This window comes from Bombus vancouverensis, chromosome 2 (assembly GCF_051014615.1).
Source record: "Bombus vancouverensis nearcticus chromosome 2, iyBomVanc1_principal, whole genome shotgun sequence".
NCBI classification, from domain to species: domain Eukaryota; kingdom Metazoa; phylum Arthropoda; class Insecta; order Hymenoptera; family Apidae; genus Bombus; species Bombus vancouverensis.
The window spans coordinates 10,423,015-10,440,387 of NC_134912.1; the positions used below are offsets into that span (position 1 = coordinate 10,423,015).

Here is a 17,373-nt window from a genome sequence, read left to right on the forward strand (position 1 = left end):
ACGCGGCGTTTAAGTTACGTGGGATATCCGGCAAAGACGGTGTATGAAATATTAAGAGAAAATTTCCGATTTATAAAAATATTATAGCAACGCGTTTACTGATTCGAGTTGGTTAAAAGAAAACAAGGAGAATGATATATGGGACGCGCAGGTTACGTAGTTTATGTAGGTTGGAGAAAAAAGTATTCTAAATATTATGGTTATGGTCGCGTTAATAGTTGGCAGCGTTTTTCTCGTAAACGGTAAGTACGAGGGAAAAATAAAAAAGGAAAAATATGAGTGGATCAAAGTGAACTACATATTCAAGATAATATCTTTTTCGCGAAGAGGCACGTGCATTTTGCAGTGGCACCATTCTTTTTAATGGCAACCTTTCTTTTCTTTTCGCACACGTCCAATCCTCTCGTTGTTCTACGCAAAAAGATATTAAGGTAATATCGTGGAAAATTGGTTAGTCCGAATTGGTTAGCTCTAATTCTGTAGAATCTCGTACGAAGAACAAGGAAAGGCGCAATGTAGTACTCTTGTACCTATTTATGTTTTCTTTCCCTTGCATATGATAAATTCTACAAGATTAAACTTACAATATCTTTGAAATCAATCAGTTCTCGATCTTGTTGCCCTAATATGTACTTTTTTTGTAGAATGACGAGAGGATTCGTACGTGGCGGGCATATAATTAGAGAAATTTCGTTTTTGACGAGATTGCGAAAACTCATATTGATTGGTCAAGAGAGCAATGGTCACAAGTTATTTTTACCGATGAATCAAAATTTAATCGTTCCGATTCTGATGAAAGATCGTACGTTCGTCAGCAAATTGGAGAAGAATTTAATGATATTGCATAAAATTTACCATTAAAGGAAGTGGTGACTTCGTAATGGTTGGAGGAGAAATGACCATAAACGGACTTGGCCCAATTTGTCGCATTGATTGGATTATGAATCAACATTTATATCGATATTTTAAATAATTTCTTATTGCCTTAAGCAATGGGAATTGGATTTTTCAGGCTGTCAATGATCCTAAACACACTTTTCGGAAAGCGAAAACTCGTTTACAACAGCCATAATGTCAATGTTATGCAATGGCCAGCTCAATCGCTGGATCTAAATCCGATTAATGCATTGATGGAATGATGTGAAAAAAGAATTAAGGGAATAATCTATCGAATTTGAATATATTACATGACATTGTCGAAAAAGTATAAAAAAAGATCAACAAATCTGTGTGTAACATTAAGAGATTCTATTGCACTCAGATGTGGCAAAGTTATTAAAATTAAAGATGAACGAGTAAAACATTGAAAATTTGATGTAAAATATTAAAGTTTATTATTTTCAAGCATTATGTTATTAATAATATATGCGAAAACTGACGAAGAAACGTTTTCCCTATTTATACGGTCGCAGAAAACATTCACCGCTTCTGTATATTTGGATATACACACATATATAAGAAACTATATATCAAAATGAATAAAAATTACACGTTACGTGATGCTTAACAAATGTAGTTTCACGTAGTATTCCATTAGAACAAATTCACATTAAAATCTCTACCATCACATTAACGTAAATCGAGAACTTCGCGTTACCCTATTTATATGCTCGCCACTGTACGCAATGAAAGGAAGGTTTCCATCTAAAAAATAATAGTGCAACGGAAAAATGCACATCTGCGCACTTGCGAAGAACATGTGTACATCGTGAATATGTAGTTCACTGTGAACAATTCATCTTTCCCCTTTTTCATCTTTTCTTCGTATTTAACGTTTACGAGAGAAACGCTGCAAATAATTATTGAAATAATGTAATGCAAAATAATGTCTTTACGAAAATTTAAATTTCTACAGTAAAAAAACAATAAGCTACGCTTTCACTGATTAGAATCTTTCAAATGAAAAGGACCAGAAAATCCATAATTATGGAAATAAGATTTTTTTTAAGAGAAGAAGAATTATATATGAGGAATGTAAGGTATGTAAAGTGGTGATCATGAAAGGGCGATATATCAAACATTTAAGATTATATTCGATATTATTAAGTAAGCAACATTTTTACTGAGTCAAGCTTTTTTAACGAAAAGCAAGAGGACAACATACTTCTGTAAACTATATTAACTACATGTTTTTAAAGTTTGATGCAACATTTTTTCAAGCAACCTGTATATGGATTGCGCGCAATATCGCAGAATTTTTTCACGCGTGCCACTACAACCGTTTCCATTATTTATTTTCCTATTTTCCGCGAGTGAGTTAGAAAGTAGATCGTGTGTCCGCGAATCGCTGGTAATCGTGGATACCTGGAGGCGTTTCACGATAGAAATGTGCGATTACGTGGAGTTAGAGTTATTAAACTCACGATGACACAGAGTATAATGAAGTTTCTTGCACAAGCCATGGGACCAAAGAAAAGAATACCATGCTGTTTGCTTGTTTAATTTGTTCGTGTTTCTAGTTCTGTTTCAGAAGATGTGTTATTTCCTTAAAAATTCAGACGTGGATACGTGAAATTATCGGTGGATGTCAAAGGTAATTTCTCAAAATGGTTGACGAATAAAGAGGACGTATACGTTCAGGTTCAAAAGCCTAGAGGCGGTGTGTTTCACTGTACCGACTAATTAGCGGTTAATTGGGGTTTAAGAACTTAATTTGACAAACTTTAATCAGACTGACCTTTCCTGATCTTGAATTACCATCCTTAGTAACTGTACTTAGAAACTCCGATTCCAAGACAAGATAAATTATAAAAGATTAATAAAATAATAATATTTATATATTTTACGTAAGTAGTATAATACTTTATAACTATGAGATTGTTCAGAAAATTGACAGTCAAATCGAAAAAAAATTCGTGGCCAGTGTATTTTTAAAAAATTTTCATTGAATAATATATATCTTGTTTACATGCATTTAGCTTCACGTGATTTTCTTCTAAAATATTTCTTCTCTTGAACAGCAATTTAGTTCTTCGAACCGTTTCTATAAATATTTGAATATTCAATTCTCACCATTAAAGAATTTCGTAAAAATCAGAATAAACGATAATGACAGCGCTAAAAATGATATTATATCCGGTACACAATAAGAATGAAGTTGAATATTCATTAAAATCCACTTTTTGCCAATTTTTCGATACAAATGAGTGGAACATTATCTTATTGACAAACGAAATCCATTCCTCCTAATTTCCACGTTTAATGTTTAACTAAGAGCAATATACGAGCAATGTTTGTCCAAATCGAACGTTTAATTACTCGACAGAGGTTCATACTATTCATAATATGTAATCCTCCTCCAATTTCACGAAACTCAATCCAAATACAAAGCGAAATTCGATATCGATTATCAGAAATGCTACGAATTGACCGAACAACACAATATCATTCGCATACTGTTTGCTATCGGCTCAAGCTGAACATTATTATAATATAGGTTCTGCCAGAGAAACAAATTAATCGTAATAATAATGAAAATAACGTAAATTGGACGTCTAACCTGCTCTGATTTCGTTTTCACAAGCTCTAGATGCTTTTGGTGTCTGATTTCCTTTCTTAGAAAAAGCGTCGTTAGGAATTTTAAACTGACATTGCTGTTACTGAGAGGACAGATTAAAATGATTTATTAAGCGTTATGAAAGTGCTCTAGGTAGCTAGGAAGATGTAACAGTACACGAGACTCGAGGATATTCGCTATAACGATTCAAGTAGAAAGAGCTAGATATTAGTAGCAGTATCATTTAGAATGTAAAAAGGAATTGTAATTAATCTCGTCATGTAGAAGTACTAATTTTATAATTTCTATATTTTTCAGTTTCAATTTCTGTAAACATCTTAAAAGACGTGATGTATACTTATTCGGTAGGTCTCTGTGGAAAAAGAAAGATTAATCGATCAGGTCGTTGAAAGCCTTGATCTTTACTTCTTAAGCGACTGCTCTAATTAATTAACCTATCCAGACCATTAACTAATTTTTTTTCTGGCTGTGATTAATGTTCTTCCTGTCTGACGCCTACAGTTCGATCAGTACGACAAGGCCGTCCTCTATGATCCACGAAATTCTAATTTCAAATTATACAAGAGAGAAATTTGTAAAACGAGGAGAATAATCTTTTTATGTTTCAAGTAGAACAAAATTGAAATAGCCAAGCGAGATTCAAACAAACATTTATCACTTCATAGAATAAGTAGCCACTTTTCGCCATAGAAGTAGCTATACTTTCTGTTTTCGAGTGAACAATCGAGTTAACTGGAATTCTTAAATTTCTGAAATTTCTAATTTTCGACGAAGGTCACCATATAATTGATTAATTTCACTTCAATTTTGCTACGCCTACTAATCTTCCGGAATTCTAGAAAACCTCGTTCACTTCCATTCACACGTTTTCGTTCCAAAACACCGCGAACAAATTCCACCTACGAAACTACAGGATTCAGCTAAGTAACCTAAACTCGAATCGAAAAATTCAAAATAAGTACATTACTATTTAAATTCTCCAATTCTCACACCTTAACGATTAAAAGATACAAAATTCATTTACACACTTGGTACACCATGGTACAGAACGATTAACGCCCAGTAGAATCTCTCGGATCTTCGCTATTTTCATGAATCGTGGTCGTCCTCATCGAATGAAACCCAATCAACGTGTGACGTTAATGACTAGTGTTGAACAGAATTGATAATGTTAGAGATAGCAAGGCCGCGACGTCAGGTGGTGTTAATGGTAAAGACATTCTCTTTAAGCAAGCAACTATTTTCAACCTACGCTCAACGAGCACTTACGCTGCGAACCTTGTGATCTTCACGCAAAATGTGCCGCGCTATCTTAACTCTTGTATGCACGTGTGCTTCGTGGCAATTTACTTGAGGGGTAAACGATAAGTAGCTTGGAATTTTTCGTTCAACTTCGTCGACTTTTAGCGAGAACTTCCGTTAATGACGTTGTCTTAACTGGTTACTTCCGATCGAAATGTAGTCGCGAGGACAATATAAGTCTTTGGTCGATAACTCCTGGTAATTGATGGAAGGACGAAACAGCTTTTAACGCGTTCCTTTAAGTCATAGAGACTATTATATGATTGTTAGTGATTGGAATAATTTTGTTGAATTAATAGGATTAATGGGAATTTTTTGAATCGATGTTTGAGAATGATCGGTGAAAGAGATTTGAAAACTAATTGAGAATGATTGAGGCTAAAAAGAGTTCTCCCTTTAACATTAGCGAATAATTGATAAAAGAAATTAGGAAATAGTTAGGAATAGCGAGATTTTCTGTTGAAGAAGTTTGGTTGAAAATAATTGTTAAAAAGGAAATGATTTTTAATGAATGTTGTTTGTTCATTTGAAGAGACTGTTGAATAATAAGTAGTTATGAACATGCGCGTTTCCACGGTTGTTATATAACAGATTGGAACAATTTTATCGAATGTGCACATGAACAGTGTACTAGTGTACCTAGAGTGACTAACATAAAAAGAGAAACGATATAGCAACAAAATAGAATTTTATATCGACAGTTAGAAAAAAAAAGGAGGTGACAAATGACAAGGTAACTACTAATTTGAAATTTAAATTAAAAATTACGTCCAAGTTACACGTCTTATAAAATATGCAAATGCGGCTTCGATCCTTACAAAAATTTATTTTTCATTTCTCTACGAAGAATTCTAATGTAAATCTCTAGTCTGGTTTCAGACTTTTATCATGTTAAATTTTCTCATTGTACGAAATATCTGAACTATTTTCCAATTATTTCGAATTGTATAGTTTTTAATGATTATATAAAGAGAAGGTTAAAACAAGTTAATTGTGCAGTTTAATAAAGTATAGCCAAGATTTATTGTAAAAAAGATTCAATGAATACATTCATTAGTCACTCTTGTATTATTCAATGGGCATTTAATATATGATCATATTTACTTTTAGTAACGAAAGCATTGCCATCTTGTTTAATCCTCTCAATGAATAACTTCTCGATTTCTACTCAAGAAATTTCTATTTCTACCTTTACTTTCTCCTCACGGTTAAACAATTTTCGTTAATATATTTTATCGAACTTGAACAAAGAAGCTGAAGAACGTAGCTTGTTGCATTTATTCAGCACATTATTAATGATAAATGTATTTTAGCAGTAAGCTTCTTACTGCAAGAAAGTGTAGAATAAAATTTAGTAGCCAACGCGACTCGAGAAATTGCTATTGCTATAAATTATATACCACTGACGTAAAACTTTGACTATCGCAATTTACATACTGTACAAATTGCAGTATATTCTATTGCGTAAATTATCTTGTATTCTACTACAAGATTTTTTTATGTTTTTCGTTTAATTGTTAACAGTAATAAACTAAACATTTTTTTTATAACAGGAAAATAAAACAAATTTGATTCGCACCTTCTGTTGATTATACAGAATTTTATAGAGAATTGAAAGCTGATGGTTTCCCGACATATTCGTCGATCAAAACGTTATTCCCCATCAAAACATTTTTTCCATCAATTTACGATAATAGTTGAGTGATAAATATAAAATACACGATAAATAAAAATATTAAAACGAATTGAATTTTAAACTGCATTTAAATGTAACCATAAAACAGTCACCTTAAATTATTATTTAAAACAAAACATTGAAATCTCTTTTGTCCCATCTTTTTAAATTGTCAAGATGTCAACTGGAAAAGGATGGATAACTTCAATCAGGAAACTTCGTCGAAAAGCAGCAATATTTCATGTATACGTGAAAAAAGAACCAACATAATAAATTGCCAACGATATCGAGTAGGGCGCGCGCTTCAATGAAAAGCTCGCCATATTTTCGCCCAGGAACTTTCATAAATCGCAACATCAATTACGTGGAAGTTTTCGTTGTAGAGAACAATGAGGATCGTGCACCACTTCTCATACCGTTGGCTGTTCGAGAGATCGATGTTATTTCGTCAGATTGCGCGCGTTAAATTTGAACATTGTTGAAACTGAATTACGTCTATAACAGGCCGCTCTTCATGAAATCCATCCATTTACATATCGCTGGATACAACGAAATTCGATCGAATTTTCGACGTTCGCGCTCTCAGAATCCAATGAGTTGAACTTTCTATCCACAAAAATATATGCTGTTGACGCGTTGTTTTTTTCTTTTTAGAGATCGACTATTGTTTTATCAACTAGAGAATCACTGTTTTCATTGGAAATATTTCCTTTCCTTATTTTTTATTAGAATTTGATATGTTGTTTTATTGATTTAATAAATTGAATACCTTCTCACGTTGGAAATATTTGCATTCGAAAAAAGCTTTTCAATCACACTGATTTGATTGAATACAGTTACGTTTCATATCTTTTAAAATATCAAGCACATAAAAGAAAAATAATTGTTCTCAGGTGAAAAGAGCCGGGTCTCTTGACCGAACAGAATAGCAAATTGAATCTTTTGTTATCTGGAAATTTGGTTCACCTAATTGAATTTCATGTTTAACATCGTTACGTTTTAGGTTTATCCATTATAATGTTGGGAACATATTAAAACTATAACGCAACCATTCGAAGTAGTCAAAAGGTTAGCAAACTTGAAGATTCAAATTGTAGGGAGTTTAAGGTAAATGAAGGTGAACATGGAATTTAATGATAATTAATATTTATGAAAAGAAAAGACTATCCAAATCAGAGCCAAATTCTTTTTTCCTAAAGTCAATTGTTAGAATACTTCTCTCCTTAGTCTAAAGTTTTCAAATTAAAGAACAACTTACTTAATGGATTATGTTTATAATTAGGGGGTTAAATCCACAGTACGAGGATGAAATAATGATTGATATTTACCAAAATGTCTTGGAGCGATACCGGCATCAGCGAGCACGTCGACATGTCTACTAGATGCACCTCAGAATTTCACACCACCGAATCTGTCTTCAAGTCAACTCTCTATTTTAACACTTTTGAACGCAACAATAACTGTTACCAATCTGAACGAACAATCAAACACAGTCTAACATTCGAAGTCGATATGGTTTCTATAAAACATTATATTGTAGGAAGTTTGTAATTAACGATTGACAAAACTATGATCATTTAAAATCCAAATCGTCGAACCACTTAGACCGACAATTCTCTGCAACCATCGACAACTATTTCGAAATCATCCGCAGGACTTTTAACTGACAAATTTTCTCATCGAAGTAACTCGATTTACAACTGTGCACGATTTTTGAACGACAAATTTTTCAATGAAAACAACTGAATACTAATTTATGGAATTAATTCGACGATACTTTTATACTTTTCCTACGACACAAACCGATGGAATTGCATATTGTTAATATTTAATTGAAGAATACCGATAGAATTAATATAGCGAAGGAAAGATCGCTTGAAACGGTCACTGGTCGAGAAAGTGAGCGTGAAACACGATTCGAAGAACACGAACAGCGATCGCAACGTGTCCGATTCGCGGAGACGAAAGAACCGATCTCCTCGCAATCGGAAGGCTGACTCGACACTGGCACGTCCTGATTCCGCGGAAGACTCTCTCACGCCTATATTAAATTAAACCACACTTCCAACCGGTACAGTCATCGCGATGCCATAATCCAATATTTCGAGGCTAATCCAAGCACGACGATGCGACCAATATGCGAAAATTCGGATAACATGTCGTACAGAATCGAGACCAGATTAAATGGAATTTTCCAAGTCGTTGTGGTATTAATTAGAAGATCGTGGAATTTCCACATGCGTTAATCAGCTGGCTGAATTGTGGTATAATTGATTGCGTAAAAAGATTGGATTAAAAGAGGTCAGATAAATTTTTGGAAATTGAAGTTTTTCAACAGGCGAATTGAAGATTGTGATTGTAATAAAAAACGAATCGATTGGAGATATGATAATTTCCGGACATATAAAGCGAATTCTAACGAGTTACTGATAATGGAAAGAAGAGATAGATTAAAAAATTTGAAGTAATGATTTATCGATTTGATTCGACATATCTTTTGTATCTAGGAGGAATTTAATCATTCGAATATTTGAAAAATGAACATTATGAAAGATATACTAAAAAGTTATATCATAAATATTTTTACATCGGAGAAGAATTGATACAAGGGATTAAGAGAAACTTATGTAAAACAAAAAATAATCTAGATACGACAAAAATAATTGCTTAGAAATTTGAACATTTTGCACGACCTTTTTACCTTAAAGAACAAAATAAAATTACTGTTTCACTTCGAAAACGTAAATGAAGAAAAAGATCACACGAATGTAACGAATTTGCCAAAGTTTAATAAACTCTCCGATGGATATAGATTAGAAGCATACGATATATCTTCGAAGTAATTAAGATATCAAGTGGAAAGATCCCATAGCAAAAGTCAAAAGAAAGAAAAATAACAGATGTTAAAAAAATTATGAAACGCGATGTCATTGAAATTAAATATCAGATCCTAAGCTTGTTTCGTTGAAAAAAAAACGAGACTAGCTACGAAAGTTCTCAAATGACGTAGCGAATCTGCGTTTTATTCTTGTACAGCATGATTCGCACAGGTGAAATCATGGAATTACAAGCGACCAGAGATTCAATTTGATCCGTGCAACATCGGCACGGGCACTTCGTTTTACCTTGCGAGCCATTAACTACGAGTAACTAGCCTGATTTAGGATCGGCCGTGAAGATCGCCTGTTCGTGCGAAGGAAACCCCACGGTTTAACCATCGCGTGCTAATGAACGAAAAATAAAACGAGTTGATTCCCTTTGAGGTTCCAACCGGTTTCACGCGGAAAAAATATCTTTTAAATTCTCTTTTTCACTGAGACCAGAGCGTTGTAGTCTTCGGTTAGATGGCGGTCGAATCACGTTCGTTATTAACGATGTTGTCTGGTGATTGTGAAATAGAAGAAGATGGCGTTAAAAAGGGGAATTTTTTTAATACTGAACAAAATTGAATGTTTAAGAATTAAACAAAATGAGAAAGCGATCGAAAATGAGGTAAGAAATATTTCTTTGTTTCTTCTTTTTATAAAATATATTCATTTCGTAAGCTCCAAAATTTGAGTTCACATGTAACTAATTAATATATGATTAAAAAATCGCTAAATTTAAAAAAATACTTGTATAATAATTCGTATAAAGTAGATACCTATTTATGCAAATATGGAAATAGATTTTGTATGAGAATTATTTTCTGATATTTGGTATAAGACAATGAACGTGTTCTATAATTAGATAATTGAGCTCCGTTAAATAAAGAATTATTAAAAAAAAGTTTAAACTTCCATGGCGATTTTGACTCATTTGCATTCACATAATCTATTCTATTGTCTCTATTTGAAATTAGATACGAACTCATATGGGCAGTTATTAACAAATTAACGCAAACACCAGTGTCCACAGACATAACGTCGGTTTGCCTTAGGTTATACAAGCTGTTCAAATACTACGCATTTAATTCTTTATTCTCACTGGACAAGCGAGTGTGTGTGGTGTCTTTCTTTGCTCAAAAGAATCACGAAGCGTTTCGTTGAGTGACCACAAAGTACTACGTAAATATTTGTAATTTATTCTCTTTGGTACTATGGATTACTTATTTCTATGCCTAATAGAATACTAAATCAAAATACACTAATAACAAATACCGCGTTTCAAGGAAGCTAAAATGCAAAGAAGGAGAAAAATGTAACGACAAAGCGTAATCACATCGATCGAACCACTCAAATGACTTCATCCGACTATGAACGACCACCAACTGATCCATCTACCTCGTTGAGCGAACATTACATGCCCGGTTGTCTCGACCAGGAGGAACACCCTTCTGGCCTCACGCACAACTCTATAAATAGCAATTCACCTTATCGCGTTTCGATATTCCGCGAATAAACCCGCTGCTCGCTGCCCAAAGCCCATTTACTAGTCACAAACTAAAAAAACTCAATAAATTATACTAGTGAAACCATCTAGAAAAACCAATATCTCATTTGTACCGTGGAAATGCGAATTTACACGAATTTGTACGAATGTAAACGAATATCGACGAATAATTGCCGAAAATTGAGAAGTGTTACATATATCGTCACTCGAAGTCCATTCACACGTAAACAAACGAAAACAAACCGATAATTTACATCAAAAATTCATTTATTAAAATTAGTATCACTCAATAACATTTTAGCGCCAATTTTGTACTGTTCTATACGAATGTTCTACGATTCTACATTAACGTTGTACTAGTTTACACGAGCGAGGGACGAATATTCACGATGACAGACGAAATGAACGCAAACTAATTTACACAGAATTGATCGACAATTCTACGATAGCACCTATGCGGATTATGCGATACGAATATTCACGAAGGGATATGAAATGAAAACAACCCGATCGCTTCCAAAATCCATTCACACAGACCAACGTCATTCGATGTTTTAGCATGAAGTTTTATAGATCTGCACGAATACTGTACGATTTCGGGAATTTACACGAATGTGATAGAGATATTCACGGAGAGAGACAAAATGAAAACAACCCAATTAGCATAAAAATTCATACGCAGATCAACGTCACTTGATGTTTTAGCGCGAACTTTTTACGAATCTACACGACTGCTCTACTATTCTACGAACTTACACGAATGTGACACGAATATTCACGAAGGGAGACGATAGGAGACGAGAGTGGCGACGATGTTTTCGCGAGACACAAGGACCCGCGTGTTTCGGGACAGATGGTCGGCCGGCCACTGATCGCGAACCTGAGTCGCGTGTTCAGGCATTCTGAGGTGTTCACGCGTGTTCGTGCATGTGCGTGGCCCTCCCTGCACGAATATCGCGTGCTCATCCGGCCGCTGTCTCGCGCCATAGAACCCAACCTGCGCACATTATAATTTCTAGCCAAGTCGCGTCGCTGGAATGCTATTGTTTCGCGGCTTCCGACTTTCCGCCATAACTTCACCACCCTCGGTTACGCTCGATAACCACGACTGCATTGCTTCGTTGTCCAGATTTTTATTTTTGTTTCTTTTGTCGCATAATTGGTAATGATTAGTATGCTCGTCGGAGCCAGCTTGTAATTTTATGCGAGATTACAAATGACTAATTTTGATGGGGTATGATAATATTTTTAAGTGTTGAGGGCGCAATATGTTGTGCTTTTTATGGATTGAATATAGTCGTGTTTGTATAAATGAAGATTATAGCTTTTTAATATTACTTGTATCGTGTGTAACAATATCTTTGTAACATTATATTTCTGTAATACTATCTGTATTGTGTATAAGAATATTCCAAACTCAACTTATATTAAAATATAATTGCGAACTTTTAAAATATGTAAAACATAGTTGTACAACTCTTTGAAAACATACAGATCCAATTTCCTAATGTTTTTAAGTATACTTTTAAATTTTACAAATATAGAAAACAAGATATAGTTAAAAATTGCTTTTTACAGCTAGTTGGAATTCTCTTTCACTTCTCAATTACGTAATTACTAACAATAAAAAGAAAGAAAAAGATCCGATATCCTTCTTAACAGAAATATTACTTCGTTAATCGTTTCGAAGAAAGTAAGAGATCTAGTCTTTTTCTAAATAGAAATTGTACGATTCGATACTTTCGAGATATTTACGTTTAATAAATTGCTAATTACTAGAAAACTTGTGGTAAATGCGTTAATGACTTCCTGAATGTTGACTGTGTCACAGCTCGGAGTACAGTCCCGAGCTACCTATTATAAGATACCAGGTAGCTACCTCTTTCCCACTTAAAGCATTTAATAAGTGATACTCTAGCTCAATTTAACCAGCAACCAGGTTAAATTGCTCTAACAAGCATTCTTTTTTCTTCTTTCGTAATATCCGATGCAGATCCTTGTCGCTGATAGCTTTTATACGCGTACAAAATCAAATCGTGACGGAATTTTTTCTCGATACGGGGTCAAGTGCATACTCCTTCCTCGGCATTATTCGTCTAGCATTATTCGTATCGAGCTATACAGTTTCAATTCCGCACTGTGCTCACTCTATTAAAATAAAACGAAGAAGATATGTAAACGAAGATGTTAATTTTTAAACCGACTACGATATCAATAAATATTCTATATTTTACTTTTCAATTTTCCATTTTCGTCAACTTTACCACGAAGCAAATGTAGAAAATAAATTATATATTTATATCAATCACAGCATAAATTCATCATATTACGAGCCTCTCAGAAGCTAAATTGGTCAATTCCAGGTTTCATAAAGTTATAAATTATACAATATACGCAATTAGTATTCGACATTTCGGAAAAGAAATCTTCTTTTCATAAATTTATTTCACAAGGAGATAAATAATGGTAAAATACCAAGGAGGATTTAAATGAATAATATTTGCGATTGTTACTTTTCTATGCATCTTAATTTTAATCAGTGGCTTCTGAGCGACTCGTATGCCTACCACGTACAATATTTTCCAATCTTTCTGAGCAAATATTCTCCAAGGATTTCACCGAAAGCTTCGTCCATTCACGAAAGTACCATTTTTTGTTCATTTCGACCTTCCACTTTATTTATCCAGTTATATTTGCTCCTCTACATACACGAGATCATTCTTTAAATATTAAAAAGAAAGACGAGGGGGCGAGGCGGAAATACCTGTTGAAAAGAATCTTGAAAACAGGCACCTTGAGATTATTCCGACCGCATTTTTCCAGGTTCGACCGCTTTCCTAAGCTTATTCCTCGTTGTTCAGGCTGCTGAATACGGATCACGGAACGGATGAGTATTTTGCATGGAAATGCGGACACAGAGCTGTCGTGCGGATTTAAATAGCGAACGAAATAAACGTCCAAAACACGGACACGAGAGCTCCGTCTGTGCAGTATCTTTATCTGCGACCAAGTCCGGAAGAACGTCGTTCAAGAACGCCCGCACAGTATCAATGTTCAACGTTGCAGCCGACTTATTGTACATTTCGATGGATATAAGACAGATCCGTATCCGCTTTGTTACTACGGTGCTTTTATAAAATATAGCTTTAGTATCACGAGTATCAAATTCGTGGAATTTTTAACACGATCGAGGTCGTTCTTGTTTGATTTTCATGTTCATGTTATAGTTATGGTGGTGGTTTGCGAGTACACCTCCGTATATCTGTGACATACACTTCTGATCATGAGTCATTGGGCACGTACTAATCTTTAACATATGATTTATGATATATTGTAAGATATCCAAGAGCGTATTTTTTAAAATATCGAAATGTGAAATATAGTAGAAACACGTGTAACGCAACAGGAAAACTGCGACTCACAGGAAGCGATAACGTGTTAGATAAATTAAACATTTTATACTCACAACATATATGAAAGCAAACGTCGCTAAATACCAAAGACTCTACATCAGGGGTTTATTACATTATATTTTCAGACGTTTAGATTGTAAAGAAGATCCTTCACTGTTTCGTCCCTGAAGTATACATAAACATTCTGTTTTATCAAAAGCTGCACGTGACTATTTTTGTATAACGGACTACATTTATATTCTTGAAATGAGTATTTTATAAATGAAGAAAGGAATAAATATAAAAAGCAAATAACGTGAATCGTATATTAGTCTTAAACAGCTGCAAGTGCAAAGATTAGGAATATGGAAATCTTATTTATCAATTATACAGTAGCGACTTTTTGTATCTTACTACTTGTAAGAAATTCGATTTGTTTTAACGTAGAAGCACTTGTGAGATTTTCAAAACTTGCAGCATTTCCGTATGCAACTAGTTCGTACGTATCGAATACTTTGCAAGTATAATGAACGAACCATTATTTCTTCTTGGATCCGCGTGAAGTGAAAAATGATATCTCATGAGAACTGATTTTTACTCGATCGATCATATAATAAGAGATTTATATAATCGTACTTACAATTTCGAAGTATTTGTGCAATTTGTTTCTAAGACAGTTTTAAGAAGCAAATGTTATGTAAACGAATGATCCAAAATTTGTAGTTCAAACTGTATAAATGGATTTATGGGTTCGTAAAGCAAAGAAAAAGAAACGTTCCGAATTAGTCAAGGTCCAGCAAAATCAATTTCAACCATGTAAACACAATTAAATGTATGGTACATAAACTGCAGCGTATCCATATTGATAGCTTTTTACCTTGGCCATAGTTCCAGAAGCATTTGTATTCTTACCACGACCTTGACTAATAGAGATCACTATTTTTATCTTTTTTTAAAATCATACCATCTGAGTAGAATAATAAGTATATATAGCATAATTTACAAAGTACATATTTTAGAATTACTTATTGCGTAATATATTACGTGATAATGTTCTGTATAAAATCTTTTTTCCTTCAGGCAAATATTAATTGCAAATTTTCTTATTTATATTCTTAAACGTTTTCAGGATAATTCCGTAAGTAGATTGAGTGAAACCTTTACGCGTACGTACTTACTTCTGACGTCTGTCAATAGCGGAAAAAACATCATACTCTATATTTTTACGTTTACAGATTAAATAATCCAGCGCAAACACGTGGCAAGTAGACGACACACGCGTGAGATCAAACGTGCGTGTTAACGACACTGTCTTACTAACTCAAGAAACCTTACAGATCCGCTGATTGAATAGCTTGACTGACATGGATGTAATAACCCGTGTTCAAGTTATTATTCCAACATTTCTACATCGCTGTACTTAAAACCTTTTTGCCAATTACTCATTCAAATATTCTTAAATTTATTCTCCACTTATTAAGCTCGTATCTCAACCCCTATCATTTTATTATATAAAACACAGAACAGCAAACTATACTGAACTATACTAAACTAAAACACAATTAAGAATCATATCTACATCAATTTTCATTTATACTGACACATTAACCGTTGTATGTGATTTATGTAAAAGTCTTCTTGCTCAAACCAAATATTTTCGTAATAGAATCTGGCACGAAGAAGTGAAGAAGAAGTTGTGAGACAACAACTATAGTTTAAGTATCGCAAACCTTTGTCTTTTAACGTTATGTGAATGTTAGATATTTCTCTTGCCAACAATGATGTTTCAAATATTCCAGGACATCTAATCTTAAGACCAACAAGACAGATAAATAAATCAAATAGTTTCGATACCATGGGACATGTATAACCCATACGACAAATATCGATATTGCGAAAAACGTGTTGAAATGCACGTTTCATGAATTTCAGCAATATAAAGTTATTAAAAAAACATATATATGTACATATATTGAATATTTGTAAAAAGAAATTCATGCGTCACTTAAAATATTCAAGTGTTCGTTGAAGTAAGCGTACTTCGGGTTTATCATAAAGATATAAACAAGTTCATATATCAGAATACAGAAGCAGAAATACACAGAAATTCCGTATATATCCGCATCATATTTCAATTAGTAAACCTTTCGGAGATCCGAATAAAATTTTATACCAGACCACCGGAAATGAAGCTTTCAGAACAGCCGTTATTTCCACTGGTCGGTGCAATAAATGCTTCACGTATACTCCTCGATCCGTAAAGTTAAAACGTGAAGGCCAAGCGAGTGCCATTTTCAATGTTGTCATTCGCAACGAAACGTCTATAAATTATATCCACGAGTTCTCTCATAATTGCTAATATTTTGATAAATATATAGAAGTAGAATTTTCTTGTTATTAAATCGTAATATGTTTTTAACATTTGAAAATTTAAGATCTACAAGATGTAGAATATAAAGTGAGCTATCTACTCTAGAATAGCAATAAAATTACCCAAATACATATGTATTTATTATTCAACAAGTATAGTGTCACAATTGACAACATAGCTATTTTGACCCGTTTTTATGATAGTAAGTAATACAGATACAGATTATTAGGATTCCTCAAAAATTAGCTAATCGTAAATAAACAAGTTTTCATTATCCACTTCTATTCTGATCCATCAAACCAATAATTCTCAAAAATTGATTTTCCTTACGATCATAATTGTCACTCTTCTCTACCAAGTAAACGATATATTTGAAAAAGGAATAAGCTTTAACGTGTACGTGCTAAGAAAAAAAATCTTAGGATATCCTACTGAGAAGAATATTGAAGAAGACGAACAAACGATTCCAAACTTTTGAACAATGGCGTATTCATTCCAGTGTGGTCTCGCAATAAAATCGCGAAGTTCTCAATTTGCGTACGGAACCGCAACACGTGGTCCGTTCAGGCTTCGTGCAACCCTGTTTGCTTAATCTTCTTTATGCATTCGATATAAAGGTATCGAGGTGCGTGCGTGGGCTGATCGAAGGATGATCGTGTGTTGTTGGAAACGTTGCTTTATGCCTTATACCATAATCTAAATCACTTTCTTGAATTAGCGTGTACGCCTGGTAATTTGCTTGATA

The 17,373-nt window shown here is 33.8% G+C and overlaps 1 protein-coding gene and 1 long non-coding RNA gene across 4 annotated transcripts in view; one reads left to right on the forward strand and one right to left on the reverse strand.

Moving 5' to 3' along the window:
• The window catches only part of LOC117163227 (uncharacterized), a 267,579-nt gene that overhangs the window by 116,612 nt on the left and 133,594 nt on the right, over window positions 1-17,373 (reverse strand). The gene's annotated exons all lie outside the window — the stretch shown is intronic.
• On the forward strand, window positions 5,481-12,224 carry LOC143305153 (uncharacterized). The gene is made up of 4 exons (XR_013061872.1): window positions 5,481-5,552; window positions 7,498-7,601; window positions 7,777-9,986; window positions 10,336-12,224. It is a non-coding gene; the product is annotated as an uncharacterized LOC143305153 (long non-coding RNA).